The following is a 6,497-nucleotide window of genomic DNA, read 5'->3' as shown; positions in this document are numbered from 1 at the left end:
GCAAACATGGACAGAGGCACCTTGTCTTTCCCAGTGGATAATACAAGATGAACAAGAAGGGCATCAGGGTGGCAATCAAGAGATGGAGTGAAAGCAAGGGGCAGAGACCCCGATGGAATGATGAAATTTGCACATTTGCTGGGGGGGAAAAAAAAAAAAAAAAAAAAAAATGCCAAAGAGTCAGAGTGGTGCAACTGACTGACTCAGGCTGCTTGGTATTACTTTAGAAGTAACCAACGTTACCGATTTTCATTATATTACGTCCCTGAACTATTATAACTAAGACCTACCTCTTAAGCCTAGTTTGAGTTGGGGGAGCGAATTTTGTAGGGGTAGTCATGTAGTGACAGGTTAGGCTGACGCCTAGCAGCTGATGAATGTTGCGCCATATTGGCTGGTGCAGGCGTGTGTACTCGGTCTATGTCGGCTGCACTCGAGTGTACTCGGCTGGAACTTTCGTATGTATGTGAGTTTTAAAAACAGCCAATCAGGCGTTCCCGAGCAACAGGGACTTTTCAAACCAGCCAGTCACAACAGTCGTAAGTAAAACCAGCCAATCACCTTAAAGTATTTGTGGGTGACGCAGGGACGCCCAAGATTTGAAAGTCATAGTCATGGCCTCCGGTGGAGAAGAATGTGTTGTTGATTTCCAAGTTTGTATCGGTTGTAGCAAGGATTACTGGCAGATTATCAAGGACTGCCACAGTAATAACGAAGCATCTATTGAACTACTAAGAAAACACGGGGTTTTGCCAAGTGATGGACAGTGTAAAGAGTGTAATTTGCCCTGCAAAGATCGGAAAGGTACTGTAAGGTAGACATCAGTGGTACTGCAGCCGGTGTTGGAAAAGTCGGAAGAGTAAGGGGAAGATCCAGTGCAAATTCACCGTTTCGGATTATAAAGGAACAATTCTACACCCTTAAAGGCAGGTCCGGTTAGGTTAGGTTGGGTTAGGTTAGGTTGGGGTAGGTTAGTTTGGGGTAGGTTAGGTTGGGTTGGGTTAGGTTGAGTTTGGTTAGGTTGGGTTGGGTTAGGTTAGGCTAGGTTGGGTTAGGTTAGGTTGGATTAGGTTTGGTTGGGTTAGGTTAGGTTAGTATAATGCAAAATAGTGTGTTTTTAATTAATCTTGATCTTGATTTGGGTGGATAAGCCCACTTTCGGAATTCTTACTCAAATTACCAAAGGGGGGATTTCCCCCCCAAAATGAAGGTCAGAATTAATTAAAACACCCTATTGTGCATTGGAACACAAACAAATTTTCATTAAAAAAACCGTTGGTTACTTCTAAAAATTTACCGGCTGCTTCTGATTAGACATATATGAAGTTGCTCTATTAAACTGTATATTACTGCTACATTCTTTCATACTTCTTACCTCAGCATCAGTATAATTTTCCCTTCTCTCTGGCTCTCGTTCATTGCAGGATCCCACATCAGATGCAGAAGACCTTCTTTCAAGTTCTCTGTTGAAGCAACAACAATTCATTTTTAGTATAGTGGTTAATTAGTACGGTACAGTTGAGACATTTAAAACTCATTTCCAACTTGTAATGTGGTCTGAATGTACCTTTCTGATTAACTGAACATCATTATAATCTGGAACTTTTTTTCCCACCCATGGATGGGCTGAGATAAGACCCAAAAATGAGGAAAGAGAACACATGTCCGAGAACTATTAAGAGAATGCTCAGTGAAATGGGTCACACATTTCATTCACACAGCATTCAAGCTCCCACAATCCTAGCTCCACCTCACTATCTGTAGTTCCATGTATTTTTGGTCTGTCTATCTATCTAAGTACTCAAATGCCTTCATCCCATCAAGGGCAGTCACAAACAAATCACCTTCATGTCACCCTTTCCTCCACTCTTTGGCTACCATCCCTCTAAAGCTCCCTCTCTCATATATCTCTCCACTCCATCCTTCCATCTCCCCCTCCACCTCATTCATATAAACTCTTCTTGTAAGTCTCGTTCTCCATTCTTTCTACATGACCAGACCACCTCAGAGTATTTTTTGGTCATTTTCTTTACAGTAGCAAATCCCATACCTGATGTAACAGGTTGACAGATAACAAGTGATGGTATACGGATCTCCTTGATGCTGCTGCAGTGAATGCCCTCTGGTTTCACCTTCCTTAATGTCTAAGTGCATCTCTGCTCGGCCATCGCCACGCCAGAATCGTTCTATGTACTGAGGAGGTCCCATTTCCTTCCCTGTAACATGGATAGCTTACTGAATGATTGCATTTACATTTCCACTAACTCAAAGTATTTTAATTTAATTCTTCCTGCCTTCAGATACAGGGATTGGACTAGCAATGTGTTAATCCATTTAACATCATACTGTCTTTTCTCTATTGTGCAAGGTGCTTCTCACTATCATCACACCTACTAAGTTAATGTTATTATTCTAGAACCCTGTGACAGTTCTCACAGCTACTGTAACTAACGTACAACCTTCCTTGGTACACTGAACAAGTCACTCTGCTATTACTCTTGTGCGTTTTGTCATTGTGGCTGAAGTGCCATTCGTACTGAGCTACTTGCTTGCCCAGTGCCTCCAGAGCTCGCTGGTGCAGTGGCCCTACCAGGCGAGTCAACCAAGTGCCAGCACCAAATGATTCTGTAGCGTGTACCGTCCCAAAAGAAAAAAAGGTATAACAGAGCAATATCTGTTCTGAATATCTATAAGTGTGTAGCACAGCCTGAAGTATTACTACAGTGTTCAGCCTGCACTGATAATACACAATATGAACTCAAAACATTTTAACTGCGTCAGGGCTAAAGCTAAGTCCGGGATACTGAAGGTCCAATGACAATGCTTTTCTTCTCAAAGCACTATGAATACCTTACACGTTCACCAAATACGTAAAATACAAACCTTGATTAAACCCAAGCAGGGTTACGAGATATAAATACCCAACCCTAAAAGAAACGCAGAACTTCCCCAATCCCGCCTCAGCTGTTGTTTACGGCGCATTCGACTAACTTCAATATTTACACCAACAAATATGTAAGTAACAAAGTGAGAGCGTCTAAACTATATAGAAAAGTTTTAGAAAAATAAATTGAAAGTCTTTTGCTCATAAACGTCAGGATTGTTAAAAATAACTTATCGCTAAAATGCTCCAAGCAGTTGTCTAAAGAACCCCGGGAATTTCAAAACACATTAGTGAATACTGTGCAAGTATGGAAAAAATATATAGAAAGCAGAAATACAACAAAGAGCAGTACGTCTACTACTATCTCTGCGAAATTTGGACTATGAAATAAGACGGTGAGTATAATGATTATAGCTTGAAGATTGAAGAAAGACAGAAGACGACTGAACTTTGATGTGTTCAAAATTATGGCAGGACCAAGAGGCATTAACACAAATGAAATATTCTTAGGCATTAATACAAATGTGAGAAGTCACACATATCAACCAACAGAAGATAGTGCCAAGGTAAATACAGTAATATAATAAATGACGAATAAGTTGCCAGATAATACTGAGTGTTACTTTAATAATCATTTCAAGGAATGGCAAAACAAGTTTATACTGAATACAGAGGTGGATAAGAGCAACAGAATCTGCATGTAAGGTACAAGTGAACCTGCTGATTATACTGGTAAGTCTTACTGGTAAATGTATGCATCTGTCCAGCCACATTTCACTCCAGCTAAGTGCGACATGGATCCAAGTGGGTGCAGGATGGAGACTCACATAGCCCTACAAGGCCGTATACACTATTCATGTGACCCACAGGCCCGATCCATGTGCATACAGGTGTCTTGCGTTCACAGCTGGCAAGGGCAGAGGGGTCACCTGCCTCCACACCATGGGCTGGCCTCAGGAAAACGCAAGGCAAAACCATATCATTAGACCTTGCCTGCCGTATGGAGTATCGGGTTCAGCTTGCACTGTTATCTCCAGGCCATGCTGACAGTTCCTCAGGAATATAAACCGGATCCCTTCCGGCCTGAACTGCAGAATAAAGCATGACAGAAAGAAGTCTTTCTCCTCTTCATGAAGACTTTTCCTTTTCCTCCCTTTACCTCTTTCTTACTCTGACAGCTTCTTATCGTCCACCACCTAATGGAGACGTCCGTCTCTCCTCTCTACACTGACCTTAACTGTCAACTTGCCCTACCCCATTCTACTCCACAGTTTCCACCTGTTCCTGCTTCTTATCCACCTGCATTACTTACCGCACATCCTCCTGAACTTCCCTCTCATCCCAGCAGAGACCGACACAGTGGAGGGCCATACATAGGACCCAGGAAGGCGACAACGATGGAGGCTGGGGCAGTAATCGGAGGAAGGAGGCAACGGTACGCCATTAAAGATGACAGGTACCACTTAAGTGAAGCCCACTAGTCCTTTCATGGATAGTCCATCTTCCCACACATTAATTTTAAGAGATAAGGTAATATGATAACGAGAACAGGAGGAGAGGAGGTGGATGAGAGAGAGAGAGAGAGAGAGAGAGAGAGAGAGAGAGAGAGAGAGAGAGAGAGAGAGAGAGAGAGAGAGAGAGAGTGGATGGAATGGCATATTTTCTCTTAAGTCGAGGGTTCCTAGTAAAACCGTAAGTGAGATAGGATGGGAGAAAAAGGGAAGGAAAAGGGAAAGAGAGGGGAAGGAAAGGGAGGGAAGAATGGAGGGGAGGGAAGAAAATATGGGAGAGGAGGGGAGGGGAGAGGGCAAGGAAGGGGAGGGGAGAAGCAGGAACGGGGATGGGAAGGGAGAAAAGACGGGAAGGGGAGGAAAAGGTAAGGAAGGGAAGGGGAGAAAGTAGGGAGGAGAGAGAGGGCTCCGTGACCAAAAAATAAGAAATAAAAAGATAAAGAAGAAAAAAGACAAGAAAATAAAATAGAGATAGAAAAATAAATGCCAATCATACCAACTCATCAATATCATCAATTTCGAAGTTCGTCTCGCCTGAACAGATTCGAATTACCGCCAGGGGTCTCACCAGAAATTTCGAACTGCACCTAAAATTGCTTCGATTCCATATCTGGCCCTGGTGGCTCGTTTCTGCTAACTAACGGGCTGCAGGAAATATAGCAGGACATTTGGCAGAGGAACCATGTTGTTGAAAGGACAGCAGCAGCAGCAGCAGCAGCAGTAGTAGTAGTAGTAGTAGTAGTAGCAGTAGTAGTGGCAGTTTGCTACTACTACTACTATTAGTATTATCATTATTACTATCATTATTTATTATTATTATTACTAATAGTAGTAGTAGTAGTAGTAGTGGTGTTTGCTACTACTACCACTACTATTAGTATTATCATTATTACTATCATTATTTATTATTATTATTTCTAATAGTAGTAGTAGTAGTAGCTGTAGTAGTAGTAGTAGGAGGAGGAGGAGGATGAACAGGAGGAGGAGGAAGAGAAGCAGCACTGTAGTAGTCGCAACCCAAAGCTCATCTGAACTTGAACCCAGTGGACTGCAGGCCAATGCTACCTTCTTCTGCAGTCCACCAGCCTCCTGTCGGAAAATAAGGAGGGGATGGGGGGACGTATAGCCGGGCAGCTCCACCGTCTCTAGTGCGACCTCTTTTAGTAAGCGTGCAAACAAAGCCAATATTCAACCTCTCCTGTTCCAAAAATATCTCTACAACTGAAGGGAAAAAAAAAAAAAAAAACGTAATCGGCTGGAAAGTGTTAATAATCACAGCTCATAAAAAAGATGCTGGAGAAACTGGCAACTTTACAATGACGCATTACAAAATTAACAAATAGGCTATCTTCCGCAAATTGTGAAAAGGTTAATAATTCGTCTAGAATCTCCTGAGGGAAGCTACGAGTGTCAGTTAGGTTAGTCAATGCGGAGATGGAATTGATGTTGAGTAGAGATGTGAACAAATATGAAAATTATGGAAGGTAAACGATGTCGAGGGAGATCCGGATGTGAATTTTCTATGACTTCTTAACATCTGTCGCTATTCTCTTTCTTTTCTGGAAGCGATTAAAGTAGCAAGTTAAAGAAAATAGAAAAAATAATGATATTAACAGACATCATCGGAAATACGAGCGGAGTTGATGTAACCCACAACTTGAGATTAGCGATTCCATTTTTAAAAACCATCTTGCCAACGGCCATACCACGTTGAGTACACCGCTTCCCGTCCGATCAGCGAAGTTAAGCAACGTTGGGTCTGGTTAGTACTTGGATGGGTGACCCCCTGGGAACACCAGATGCTGTTGGCATCCCTACGTGTCATGTGGGGTTGGTGGAGGATTAGTGCCTCTACCTGTAAAACAATTAACTCTAAGCCCTTGGCCACCCCGTGTGGGATACATGGCGTCTGGCAATGAATGAATGAATCTTGGGCTATGTGTTTGTTTATTAATGTTTTCACTTGTTTCATTGCCATAGACTTAAAAATCAAACAAAAGCATATCAAAAGAAAATATGAAAAAAATTATTCCTGATAGTCGTTAGCTGCTATTGAGTCGATTATTCTAGAAAAAGATGAAGATTATTGATGAAAAAGAACC

General features: G+C 42.1%; 1 non-coding gene across 1 annotated transcript; it reads left to right on the top strand.

Moving 5' to 3' along the window:
• Nucleotides 1-6,087: 6,087 nt before the first annotated feature.
• Nucleotides 6,088-6,206, top strand: LOC145414079 (5S ribosomal RNA). Its single transcript, XR_013899826.1, has one exon. It is a non-coding gene; the product is annotated as a 5S ribosomal RNA (ribosomal RNA).
• The last annotated feature ends 291 nt before the right edge of the window (nt 6,207-6,497 follow it).

This window comes from Coenobita brevimanus, chromosome 12, assembly GCF_032717465.1.
Source record: "Coenobita brevimanus isolate Jiangsu-jjx chromosome 12, ASM3271746v2, whole genome shotgun sequence".
Classification (NCBI taxonomy): Eukaryota; Metazoa; Arthropoda; class Malacostraca; order Decapoda; family Coenobitidae; genus Coenobita; species Coenobita brevimanus.
The sequence above is the reverse complement of the archived record's forward strand: the minus strand, read 5'-3'. Positions and strand labels throughout refer to the sequence as shown.